This window comes from Bufo bufo, chromosome 10 (assembly GCF_905171765.1).
Source record: "Bufo bufo chromosome 10, aBufBuf1.1, whole genome shotgun sequence".
Lineage (NCBI taxonomy): Eukaryota > Metazoa > Chordata > Amphibia > Anura > Bufonidae > Bufo > Bufo bufo.
This window is the reverse complement of record NC_053398.1, coordinates 132,662,103-132,676,816: the sequence shown is the minus strand read 5'-3', so window position 1 is coordinate 132,676,816 and position 14,714 is coordinate 132,662,103.

Genomic DNA, 14,714 nt, shown 5'->3' with positions numbered 1-14,714 from the left:
TTTGCATTTGGTAATTTTTTTTATTCTTTTAATTCATATTCTGCTTCTGCAATATCAGATATGTCTTAGTACAGTGGCTTTCTCGGGTTGGAGATAATGCAACATTAAGCACAATGCTGGATTTGGCTATTTTATGAATATTTTCCCTATTGTTCTATTATTCACACATCTGATTCTTTGTAGAGTCCCTACTACGCAGTATGAAGAGAAGAGCTTGTAAAGATTTAATAGATCTCAGCTAAAGAAACATTGTAATAGCATCAATTAATGATAGCATTTTAGTTAGCTATTTGACGGGATGATGGTACTGTGTCAGCTATGGCTCTACACAAAGCTTCCCAGTAACTAGGTGTGGAATGTTTTGATTTGCCGTATTGCCAATTGTGTTGATATTTTTGTCCAAAAAAGACTCGCCCAAATTTACTAATGTTATTCCACCTTGGTAAAATGGTGCCTATTTGGGCTGCGCCCAGGTCACCATAGGGGACACGACTTAGTGGGAAATGAGTGTGGCCAAAGATGCAACATTTTGCACCAAAACTATGGCAAAAATTATTTTGCAAATTGAGTCAATCAATAGGTGTATCCTGCTACAGTACAAAGTGTGTAGATGTACACCAAATTTAACACCCAGTAAGACACTTATACTGCTGTAGGCTGTTCGGGCATGCTGGACGTTGTAGTTTTGCAATAGCTGGAGGGCCGCAGGTTGGGAATCCCTGGTTTAGATTGATCGAGCACTGAGACCCCTACCAAAGGAAGAGAATCTCGCACATAGTGAGCTCTCCCTCCTCTCTGCATGAGACAGGTTCCATTGAAGTCTATGGGCCCCTCAATTCCATGTTGGCAGCAAGGAGAGAGAGCACGATATGCGTATGCTTCTCTCCCCTTGTTCTGTTGATCATTTGGCGTCTCACCGCTCAGACCCCCCGATCTACACTTTTGATATGTCTCCATCACATATCAAAAGTTTTGAGAAAAGTTAGTGACCCTTTAATCTTTCCTAGAGTGACCCTTTCTACATCCATTACCCAGAAACACCACAGTATATTGAAGGAGTTGTCCCATTAAAAATATATTTTATACATATTTTATATATTTTACATACTTTTGAAATGGCACATCATTTTTTTTGTTAATCAGATATCTTTTTATAGAGTTCTATAAAAAAAAATTAAAATGCACATCATGTTTACAGTGTCTAAAACAGTTTGGACATAGTAGGATAGAGTATTGACACTAGGGATCGACCGATTATCGGTTTGGCCGATATTATCGGCCGATATTGAGGATTTTGAACGTTATCGGTATCGGCATCTATTTTGCCGATATACCGATAACGTATTGGGAACACAGAACGCGCTGCTGACAGCGCTCTCTGTGTTCCCTCCGCAGCACAGGGGAGAAGGAAGCAGTGTCTCCTCCCCCTGTGCTGCTGCTGCCGCTGCCGCCAATGAGGGGATAGAACATAAGAGGAGGGGAGGGGCTGTGGCCGCTGCGCCACCAATGAAGATAAGCCTTTCATTCATTCATATACACAGGAGGCGGGAGCTGGCTGCAGAATCACATAGCCGGCTCCCGACCTCTATGAGCAATAGCTGCGGTCCGCGGTAGTTAACTCCTCAGGTGCCGCGGATCGCAGCTACTGCTGATAGAGGTCGGGAGCCGGCTATGTGATTCTGCAGCCAGCTCCCGCCTCCTGTATATGAATGATCGAGAGACTTATCTTCATTGGTGGCGCAGTGCGCCCCACCAAGTCCCCCAGTATTAATCATTGGTGGCGCAGTGCGCCCCCCACCCCCATCCCAATCCCGGCCAATAGTAAAAACATTGGTGGCGCAGTGCGCCCCCCCCACCCACCCAGTATTAATCATTGGTGGCAGTGGCCACAGGATCCCCTCTCCCCTGCTCCTCCGATCGGAGCCCCAGCTGTGTGGCTCCGATCGGTTACCATGGCAGCCAGGACGCTATTGAAGCCCTGGCTGCCATAGTCAGTAACCTTGCTGCTGTGTGCACAAAGCACAGAGCAGCAGGGACAGTGTGAGATCCTATTCACCCTGATAGAGATCTATCAGGGGGAATAGGACAAGGGTTCTAGTCCCTAAGGGGGCTAAAAGTTAGTAAAAAAAAAAACACAAAAATATTAAGTATAAATGAAAAAGATTTATAAAAAAAAATACACATTAACAATAAACAAAAAAAATACACATTAACAATAAACATATTAATTTTCAGCAGATTTGTGTAGGAATTTTTTTTCTTCTCAAAAATGAAAATTCCCAGAATATCGGTATAAATTATCGGCTATCGGCCTGAAAGTTCACAAATTATCGGTATCGGTATCGGCCCTAAAAAATCAATATCGGTCGATCCCTAATTGACACGACAATCATAATTGACTCAGAGGTATTAATCAAGTGCAAGTCCACAACTAACTCCCCCCCCCACCGCCCGTGAGACAATCACAGTAACAGTTGGCTTCCAAAAATCACGGAGGAAGAGGAGAATGAAGAGGTTCCCCCAAGAAGAGAAGGAGAATGAAGAGGCTCTTCTGGGGTAGCAGCAAGGCCCAGTCATCAGCACATACCCTTAATTAGATGTAGATGGACACCTCAATGTCATAACTTCAGGTTCCCTAGTTTCGTACTCCCCCTCAATTATGGATGTATAAGTCCCCTCGTAAATGCCAACCATGGACTGCAAACTCCAGATCTATCAATCCAGGGACCCCATATAGCCTCAAATTTTGAGACGCAGTTTTGTTTCAGATAGACATCCCTTTCCAGTCTAATAAGATCCAGTCGTGCTATATATTCTACTATAACAGGAGGCAATGGTTGTATCCACTTGGCTGCCAGTGTTTTACGTGCCTGGTACAACATCCTATTTATTTCTGTAATAATAGGCGTCTTTTGTTGATCATATTCAAAAATGCCCAGTAGACACATTTTAGGATCGAGAGGGAAATCTGCACTATACACTTTATTGATTAGCTATTTTAACTAACTCCAATATTCTCTTATTCCAGAGCAGCTCCATAGCATATGTAGCAGATCAGCCTCTAACTTACTACATTTTGGACAACAGGAGTCTCTTCTATATCCAATTTTAAGCAAGAATAGCGGGGTCTTGTACACCCTATGGATCAAAAACAGCTGGGACAGTTTATCAGCTTCACTCAGGGATAAACTTGGGGTCAATGCCAGCGTCTACTCCCATTGAGTATCAGTAAGGCCTTCAGAAACTCCCTATGTAATGATTGGAAAAAAACTCACTGATCCTACCGCCACCATAGAGTCAAGCACCTGATTAGATGTATATTGCAGCGATAGTATTTTGGATTGGGCATCTAATGCGTGTCTTAGCTGTAGGTACTTATAAAAATGACTGGAGGGTAGATTAAACTCAGAGCACAACTGCTGAAATTGCTTCAGGAGACTCTGGGAGTACAATTGTCCAATATTCCAAATTCCTTTTCGTTCCCATAGGGAAAATCCCTTCATATTTAGAAGTCCTGAAACCCCAAGAAGCACTTTAGCCTTAGCCCACACTTTATCTCATAAGCACCAAAGTTGGCGCAGATCCTAGTTATGGATCCACTCCCCCTTACAAGGCCACCAGGGGCGGAGAGCGTCCCGATGTCCATTCAACTAATCTGCCACTTGTCCCCGTTCATCTTTTAAAATGTTGCAGCTGAGCAGATAGAAAATCTGAAAGGGTTGGGCATTTTCTTTGTTTCTTTGCAGGGTTTTCTTATCTAATTATACTTTATTTGGTCTTCCACAACAAAAAACAAAAACCTTGCTGGGTTTAATAAAAATAATGCATAGGGATCCATACCAGTGAGATATGAAGTATATATAGGAGCTGCGGCATTAGCACCATCTTGATAAGATTTCCCCTGCCTACTAGAGACAGTGGCAACTTATGCCAGGAAGCAACTCCCAAATATTTAAAGGATGGCACAACTTTGAGATTGGTATGAAGAAGATAGAGACTCTGCGGAGGCAAGGACAACAGCAGTATCACTGACTTGCTCCAATTAATAAGCAAACCAGATTGCTTGCCAAATTCAGAAATTTGAGATATGATAGGGTCTATTGATGAGGCCAAATCTCCTACATATAACAGCATATCATCTGTGTATAACGAGACACGCTCCTCTATACCACCCTTCCTAAAGCCACCTTTTAGTGGTGTAGTTCTGAGAAAACACGCCAGAGGCTCTATGGCAATGGCAAACAGAAGAGGGGGCAGAGGACAGCCTTGCCTTGTGCCTTTCTCTAAGGCCAGTGCCGAGGACATGTCCCCATTGACCCGGACTCTAGCTCTTGGCTCATTATAAAGCAATTTCCCCCACTTTAGGAAAACAGGGCCAAACCCTATTTTGTTCATAACTGCCCAAAGGTACTCCCACTCGACGCTATCAGAAGCCTTGGCCGCGTCAAGTGAGAGCATGGCACTGCACCCATCCCTCTTACCTCCCCCCAACTGAAGGTTAAGGAACAGGCGTCTAAGATTTAAGGAGGTGGATTTCCCAGGCATAAAGCCAGATTGATTTTCATGAACAACAGTATTAATGACACTCAACAACCTATTAACTAGGACCTCAGCTAATGTCCACTGTCAACAGGGAAATGGGCCAGTAATAATCCACTTGTGTAGGATCCTTACCATGTTTTAGGATCACTACCACAATCTCCCCTCTCATTGAACTGGGAAGGATACCAGTCCGAAGAGACATTGAAGACACTGAGGAGTTGTGGGAGTAAAATCTCTTGGTGTTTCTTATAAAATTCTCCCGGCAAGCCGTTCCTACCAGGCGCCTTCTCATTAGGGAAAGACCTCAATGCCATCTTAAGTTCCTCCAATGAAATTTCCTCATCAAGCAGCTGTTGATGCTCCACAGAGAGAGTAGGCATGGATATGGCTGAAAAATAATCATCTCTGTCGAGTTAACCAGCAGCTTAGACCTTTATACCTTTATATGTCTTTGAAATGAGCATGGAACACTCCCAAGATATTATTATCCCCAGTAACCAATTCCCCTTTTTTATTTCTAAAATTGCACATAATAAAAAATTTAGTATAGCCACTCAATAAAATATATCTGTATAGTGCCACCTGCTGTTTGTTCTTTTCCTTATTTCTCTATCTTAGTAACATCACTGAGGTGGTCACACATGCTCAGTTCCAGCTTAACTGCCACCAGACATGTCTACTGTTAGACACTGTGATAGTAACCGGGAGCGAGTTGCAGCAGAAAGAATACACCCCCTGAAAAGTACACAACCCCTGACCTGTGAAAGGGGTGCAAGTAGCATCAGAAAGGTCACACTGCCTTAGAAAGGAAAGCTTGAAATAACTCTGTTAGTGCAATTAGAGAAATGTGTGTCTGGTGGATTGGGCTTGGGTTAGTTCTGGCTTTATCAGAGACTGTCATGTACAGTTGTGGCCAAATGTTTTGAGACAGACACAAATTTTGGTTTTCACAGAGTTTGCTGCTGCAGAGTTTTTAGATCTTTTTTTGTTAGACATTTCTTTGGTAAACTGAAGTACAATTATAAAAATTTAAGTTTCTTAACTTTTATTGACAAATACAAGGCCGGCGTCATCACCCGGCATACCCGGGCAAGTGCCGGGGGCCCACAGCACAGCTGCCAGAGGCCAGAAGCAATGAGCGCTTCCATCAATACAGATGGAAGCGCCCATTGCTGGAGCGCAGGGAGCTGCGGTCCTGTCACTCACCGCTCAGCTCCCAGCGCTACTCCCCTCCTTTAGGCCGGTGGCGCACAGAATGGTGAAGCAGGAAGACTTCTCCCCGCTCCACCATTCAGCCTGCAAGCACGGATCACACTGCCGGCCTGTGTGAGCAGGACCTGCAGTCTAGTAATATGCATAGGCTCCGCCCACACAGTGCTGCAGAGTGATATGTGCCTGCAGGGAAGAGAGGACTGTGAACTTCAGGAACAGGACAAGGTGAATAGTTACTGTTTTATTTTTGTTTTTAATACAGAGGGGTCACAGGGGACTTTATTACTATGAAGGGGGCACAGAGGTCTTTATTACTATGGAGAGGGCACATAGGACTTTATTACTATGGAGGGGACACAGAGGACTTTATTACTATGGAGAGGGCACAGAGGGCATTACTAATGTGAAGGGGGCACAATGGGCATTTCTACTATGGAGGGGGCACAGAGCCAGAGGGCATTACTACAATGAAGAGGGCACTGTGGGCATTATTACTGTGAAGGGGGCACAGTGGGGATTTCTACTATGAAGGGGGCACAATGGGGATTATTACTATGAAGGGGACACAATGGGGATTATTAATATGAAGGGGGCACAATGGGGATTATTACTGTGAAGGGGCACAATGGGGATTATTACTGTGAAGGGGGCACAATGGGGATTATTACTGTGAAGGGGGCATAGATAGGGCATTACAACTGTGAAAGAGGCTCAAAGAGGGCATAACTTCCATGAGAGGGCACAATGTGGTCATTACTACTGTGAGGGGGCACACTTCTGTACAAAACAACTGTGAAGGTTGTATAACGAGGGCAATACTACTGTGAGGGGGGGGGGGGGCAGAGAAAGGACCCGCCCTGGGTGCCAAACACTGTAGGCACGCCACTGAAGCAGGGAACTATTTGCTTCCCGCTCCACCATTGAGCCGCCAGCGCTCCACAGCAGCAGTAGCACGATGTCCTCAGACATCGTCCTGCTGATCTGTGTAGGAGGAGGAGCGGGGCAGGCTGGGAATCAGCCTCTTCTCCTGCACAGCAGCGCGATGTGTCACAGTATCCTGCTGATGGGGAGCGCAGATCATGGGAGGAGCCAGGTGATTGAGGCGCAGAGTGTTTAGTGTTTGTTTTTTTCACTTCCTGTGAAGGGGGCACATCTGGGCATAACCACTGTGAAGGGGGCACTGGCCACATATCTTGGCATATCTACCGTAAGAGGGCAAAGATCTTGGCATATCTACTGTGAAGGGGGCACACATCTTGGCATATCAACTGTAAGGGGGAACATATTTTGGGATATCTACTGTGAAGGGGCACATATATTGGCATATGTACTGTGAGGGGTCACATATCTTGCCATATCTACTGTGAGGGGGCACATATCTTGGCTTATCAACTGTGAGGGGCACATATTTTTGGATATCTACTGTGAAGGGGGCTCATATCTTGTCATATCTACCGTGAAGGGGCACATATCTTGGCATATCTACTATGAAGGGGGCAAATCTTGGCATATCTACTGTGAGGGGGCACATATCTGTGAGTAGACCTGAGGGACTGAAATACTCGGTAGAAAATAAAAGTAGGCTACTTAGGTGGCTACTTTGAAGAACCTAGAATATGACATATTTTCAGTTGTTTCTCACTTGTTTGTTATGTACACTGCTCAAAAAAATAAAGGGAACACACAAATAACACATTCTAGATCTGAATTAATTAAATATTCTTCTGAAATACTTTGTTCTTTACATAGTTGAATGTGCTGACAACAAAATCACACCAAAAAAAAAAAATGGAAATCAAATTTTTTAACCCATGGAGGTCTGGATTTGGAGTCACCCTCAAAATTAAAGTGGAAAAACACACTACAGGCTGATCCAACTTTGATGTAATGTCCTTAAAACAAGTCAAAATGAGGCTCAGTAGTGTGTGTGGCCTCCACGTGCCTGTATGACCTCCCTACAACGCCTGTGCATGCTCCTGATGAGGTGGCGGACGGTCTCCTGAGGGATCTCCTCCCAGACCTGGACTAAAGCATCTGCCAACTCCTGGACAGTCTGTGGTGCAATGTGACGTTGGTGGATAGAGTGAGACGTGATGTCCCAGATGTGCTCAATTGGATTCAGGTCTGGGGAACGGGCGGGCCAGTCCATAGCATCAATGCCTTCATCTTGCAGGAACTGCTGACACACTCCAGCCACATGAGGTCTAGCATTGTCTTGCATTAGGAGGAACCCAGGGCCAACCGCACCAGCATATGGTCTCACAAGGGGTCTGAGGATCTCATCTCGGTACCTAATGGCAGTCAGGCTACCTCTGGCGAGCACATGGAGGGCTGTGCGGCCCTCCAAAGAAATGCCACCCCACACTATTACTGACCCAATGCCAAACCGGTCATGCTGGAGGATGTTGCAGGCAGCAGGCATCTCCAGACTCTGTCACGTCTGTCACATGTGCTCAGTGTGAACCTGCTTTTATCTGTGAAGAGCACAGGGCGCCAGTGGCGAATTTGCCAATCTTGGTGTTTTCTGTCAAATGCCAAACGTCCTGCACAGTGTTGGGCTGTAAGCACAACCCCCACCTGTGGACGTCGGACCCTCATATCACCCTCATGGAGTCTGTTTCTGACCGTTTGAGCAGACACATGCACATTTGTGGCCTGCTGGAGGTCATTTTGCAGGGCTCTGGCAGTGCTCCTCCTGTTCCTCCTTGCACAAAGGCGGAGGTAGCGGTCCTGCTGCTGGGTTGTTGCCCTCCTACGGCCTCCTCCACGTCTCCTGATGTACTGGCCTGTCTCCTGGTAGCGCCTTCATGCTCTGGACACTACGCTGACAGACACAGCAAACCTTCTTGCCACAGCTCGCATTGATGTGCCATCCTGGATAAGCTGCACTACCTGAGCCACTTGTGTGGGTTCTAGACTCCGTCTCATGCTACCACTAGAGTGAAAGCACCGCCAGCATTCAAAAGTGACCAAAACATCAGCCAGGAAGCATAGGAACTGAGAAGTGGTCAGGTCACCACCTGCAGAACCACTCCTTTATTGGGGGTGTCTTGCTAATTGCCTATAATTTCCACCTGTTGTCTATCCCATTTGCACAACAGCATGTGAAATTGATTGTCACTCAGTGTTGCTTCCTAAGTGGACAGTTTGATTTCACAGAAGTGTGATTGACTTGGAGTTACATTGTGTTGTTTAAGTGTTCCCTTTATTTTTTTGAGCAGTGTATATAATTCCACATGTGTTAATTCATAGTTTTGATGCCTTCAGTGTGAATCTACAATTTTCATAGTCATGAAAATAAAGAAAACTCTTTGAATGAGAAGGTGTGTCCAAACTTTTGGTCTGTACTGTATATCCGCTCTGTAGCATGCTCTGTGTAATGTATTTAATCTACAGGGTGGGCCATTTATATGGATACACCTTAATAAAATGGGAATGGTTGGTGATATTAACTTCCTGTTTGTGGCACATTAGTATATGTGAGGGGGGAAACTTTTCAAGATGGGTGGTGACCATGGTGGCCATTTTGAAGTCGGCCATTTTGAATCCAACTTTTGTTTTTTCAATAGGAAGAGGGTCATGTGACACATCAAACTTATTGGGAATTTCACACGAAAAACAATGGTGTGCTTGGTTTTAACGTAACTTTATTCTTTCATGAGTTATTTACAAGTTTCTCTTTGTTTACAGCCATTGACATGTCGCCGAGGTTAACACGTGAGGAGCTGATAGAAATTGTGTTGATGTCTGGTGAACGCAGTAACCGGGTCATTGCAGCAGATTTCAATGCAAGACACCCTACGAGACTACCAATCTCCCATGCTACAGTTAGCAAACTGCTTGCTAAGTTTCGTGAAACTGGTTCAGTGTTGGATTTGCCAAAATGTGGACGCATGAAATCTGTCTCTAATGAAGAAACATCAGTGGCTGTCCTAGCTTCATTCTGCCAGAGCCCACAGCGTAGCACTCGCCCCATGTCACTGGAGAGTGGCATTAGTCGAACATCCCTTCGGCGGATATTAGCTACTCACAAATGGCACCCTTACAAACTCCAGCTACTGCAGCATCTCAACGAGGATGACCCAGATCGGCGCACTGAATTTGCAGAATGGGCAAAACAAAAATTGGAACAGGACCCTCAGTTTACGCAGAAGATTTTGTTCAGTGATGAGGCAAACTTTTATGTGAATGGTGAAGTTAACAAACCAAACCACCGCTATTGGTCTGACACTAACCCACATTAGATAGATCCCTCCAAGACTGTTGGAACAAAAAAAATGATGGTATGGTGTGGTATATGGGGTACAAAGATAGTGGGGCTATTCTTCATCAATGGAAACCTCAAGGCCACTGGATATGCGAAATTGCTACATGATGATGTGTTTCCCTCTTTATGCACTGAAGCTGGCACGTTCCCTGAGTTTTTCCAGCAAGATGGTGCACCACCACATTATGGGTGTCAGGTCCGAGCATTCCTAGATGAACAGTTGAATGGCCCCCAAGGTCTCCCGATCTGACCCCCTTAGACTTTTATCTTTGGGGTCATCTGAAGGCAATTGTCTATGCTGTGAAGATACGAGATGTGCAGCACCTGAAACTACGGATACTGGAAGCCTGTGCTACAGGGAGTGCAGAATTATTAGGCAAGTTGTATTTTTGAGCATTAATTTTATTATTGAACAACAACCATGTTCTCAATGAACCCAAAAAACTCATTAATATCAAAGCTGAATATTTTTGGAAGTAGTTTTTAGTTTGTTTTTAGTTTTAGCTATTTTAGGGGGATATCTGTGTGTGCAGGTGACTATTACTGTGCATAATTATTAGGCAACTTAACAAAAAACAAATATATACCCATTTCAATTATTTATTTTTACCAGTGAAACCAATATAACATCTCAACATTCACAAATATACATTTCTGACATTCAAAAACAAATCAGTGACCAATATAGCCACCTTTCTTTGCAAGGACACTCAAAAGCCTGCCATCCATGGATTCTGTCAGTGTTTTGATCTGTTCACCATCAACATTGCGTGCAGCAGCAACCACAGCCTCCCAGAAACTGTTCAGAGAGGTGTACTGTTTTCCCTCCTTGTAAATCTCACATTTGATGATGGACCACAGGTTCTCAATGGGGTTCAGATCAGGTGAACAAGGAGGCCATGTCATTAGATTTTCTTCTTTTATACCCTTTCTTGCCAGCCACGCTGTGGAGTACTTGGACGCGTGTGATGGAGCATTGTCCTGCATGAAAATCATGTTTTTCTTGAAGGATGCAGACTTCTTCCTGTACCACTGCTTGAAGAAGGTGTCTTCCAGAAACTGGCAGTAGGACTGGGAGTTGAGCTTGACTCCATCCTCAACCCGAAAAGGCCCCACAAGCTCATCTTTGATGATACCAGCCCAAACCAGTACTCCACCTCCACCTTGCTGGCGTCTGAGTCGGACTGGAGCTCTCTGCCCTTTACCAATCCAGCCACGGGCCCATCCATCTGGCCCATCAAGACTCACTCTCATTTCATCAGTCCATAAAACCTTAGAAAAATCAGTCTTGAGATATTTCTTGGCCCAGTCTTGACGTTTCAGCTTGTGTGTCTTGTTCAGTGGTGGTCGTCTTTCAGCCTTTCTTACCTTGGCCATGTCTCTGAGTATTGCACCCCTTGTGCTTTTGGGCACTCCAGTGATGTTGCAGCTCTGAAATATGCCCAAACTGGTGGCAAGTGGCATCTTAGCAGCTGCACGCTTGACTTTTCTCAGTTCATGGGCAGTTATTTTGCGCCTTGGTTTTTCCACACGCTTCTTGCGACCCTGTTGACTATTTTGAATGAAACGCTTGATTGTTCGATGATCATGCTTCAGAAGCTTTGCAATTTTAAGAGTGCTGCATCCCTCTGCAAGATATCTCACTATTTTTGACTTTTCTGAGCCGGTCAAGTCCTTCTTTTGACCCATTTTGCCAAAGGAAAGGAAGTTGCCTAATAATTATGCACACCTGATATAGGGTGTTGATGTCATTAGACCACACCCCTTCTCATTACAGAGATGCACATCACCTAATATGCTTAATTGGAGCCTATACAGCTTGGAGTAAGACAACATGCATAAAGTGGATGATGTGGTCAAAATACTCATTTGCCTAATATTTCTGTACAGGGTGTAGCATTTCTCCTGCGGTGTTGCTATCAGTGTGTGAAGAGTGGGAGAAGAGGGTTGCATTGACAATCCAACACAATGGGCAGCACATTGAACACATTTTATAAGTGGTCAGAAACTTGTGAACAACTCATGAAAGAATAAAGTTACGTTAAAACCAAGCACACCCTTGTTTTTCTTGTGAAATTCCCAATAAGTTTGATGTGTCACATGACCCTCTTCCTATTGAAAAAACAAAAGTTAGATTCAAAATGGCCACCATGGTCACCACCCATCTTGAAAAGTTTCCCCCCTCACATATACTAATGTGCCACAAACAGGCAGTTAATATCACCAACCATTCCCATTTTATTAAGGTGTATCCATATAAATGGCCCACCCTGTATAATACATGCAGTTTCATCGCTGTAAGCGCTCTGCAAAATGCCACAAGGGGGGCCCACTGAGACTTTGTCGCCCAAGGGCCCACATGTACCTGGACCCGGCCCTGGACATATACAAACCGGATTCCAAAAAAGTTGGGACACTATACAAATGGTGAATAAAAACTGAATGCAATGATGTGGAGGTGCCAACTTCTAATATTTTATTCAGAATAGAACTTAAATCACGGAACAAAAGTTTAAACTGAGAAAATGTACCATTTTAAGGGAAAAATATGTTGAATCAGAATTTCATGGTGTCAACAAATCCCCAAAAAGTTGGGACAAGGCCATTTTCACCACTGTGTGGCATCTCACCTTCTTCTTACAACACTCAACAGACGTCTGGGGACCGAGGAGACCAGTTTCTCAAGTTTAGAAATAGGAATGCTCTCCCATTCTTGTCTAATACAGGCCTCTAACTGTTCAATCGTCTTGGGCCTTCTTTGTTGCACCTTCCTCTTTATGATGCGCCAAATGTTCTCTATAGGTGAAAGATCTGGACTGCAGACTGGCCATTTCAGTACCCGGATCCTTCTCCTACGCAGCCATGATGTTGTGATTGATGCAGAATGTGGTCTGGCATTATCTTGTTGAAAAATGCAGGGTCTTCCCTGAAAGAGATGACGTCTGGATGGGAGCATATGTTGTTCTAATATACCTAAATATATTTTTCTGCATAGATGGTGCCTTTCCAGACATGCAAGCTGCCCATGCCACACGCACTCATGCAACCCCATACCATCAGAGATGCAGGCTTCTGAACTGAGCGTTGATAACAACTTGGGTTGTCCTTGTCCTCTTTGGTCCGGATGACATGGCGTCCCAGATTTTCAAAAAGAACTTCGAATCGTGACTCGTCTGACCACAGAACAGTCTTCCATTTTGCCACACTCCATTTTAAATGATCCCTGGCCCAGTGAAAACGCCTGAGCTTGTGGATCTTGCTTAGAAATGGCTTCTTCTTTGCACTGTAGAGTTTCAGCTGGCAACGGTGGATTGTGTTCACTGACAATGGTTTCTGGAAGTATTCCTGAGCCCATTCTGTGATTTCCTTTACAGTAGCATTCCTGTTTGTGGTGCAGTGTCGTTTAAGGGCCCGAAGATCACGGGCATCCAGTATGGTTTTACGGCCTTGACCCTTACCCACAGAGATTGTTCCAGATTCTCTGAATCTTCGGATGATGTTATGCACAGTTGATGATGATAGATGCAAAGTCTTTGCAATTTTTCGCTGGGTAACACCTTTCTGATATTGCTCCACTATCTTTCTGCGCAACATTGTGGGAGTTGGTGATCCTCTACCCATCTTGGCTTCTGAGAGACACTGCCACTCTGAGAAGCTCTTTTTATACCCAATCATGTTGCCAATTGACCTAATTAGTGTTAATTGGTCTTCCAGCTCTTCGTTATGCTCAAATTTACTTTTTCCAGCCTCTTATTGCTACTTGTCCCAACTTTTTTGGGATTTGTTGACACCGTGAAAATTGGAATCAACGTATTTTTCCTTTAAAATGATACATTTACTCGGATTAAATGTTTGATCTGTCATCTACGTTCTATTACAAATAAAATATTGACATTTGCCATCTCCACATCATTGCATTCAGTTTTTATTCACAATTTGTTTAGTGTCCCAACTTTTTTGGAATCCGGTTTGTACATCAAGTATACAAAGGCTCAGTCTTTCCAGCATTGACTCTTCTTTTCCAATACTTATGCAATTTGCCCAGGCATGTTGGATCAGCTTCTGGGCCAAATCCTTACTGATGACAACCCATTCTAATGCTAGAGCTTGGAGTTTTTCCACAACATCTGTTTTTATTGTACACTCACATTTTTCGGAATGACCACAGGTTCTCAATAGGATTGAGATCTAGGGAGTTTCCTTTTCTTTGCCATAGACCCAAAATTTCAATTTATTGTCACCCTGCCACTTACTTCTCACTTTTGCCTTGTGGTATGGTCTCTATCAGGTTGGAAAAAAACATTGTTCATCACCAAAGTGCTCCAGGATCATTGTGAGAAGTTGGTCTTGGAAAATGTTTTGAGCCTATTCTGTATTCATGGTAGCAGGTTCTTTGGCAAAATTGTGAGCAAGCCCTTGGATGAGAGCCAACCCAAAAATGTATGGTCCTAGGATGCTTTACTGTTTGTATACACAATGAGGCAAAGGCTTTTGGAGGCTGGCCTAGTGTCAGGAGGACCAACAAAAAAACAGTTATCTCCAAGAACATTAAGGACAGAGTGACATTGTACAGGAAGTACAGGGATTGGACTGCAGAGGACTGGGGTAAAATTATTGTTCAGAACATCTGGGGAAGAAAAGATGAGTGTTGCCATGAGTCCTATGTCTGCCTGTTTGAACCAAGGTCGTCTTG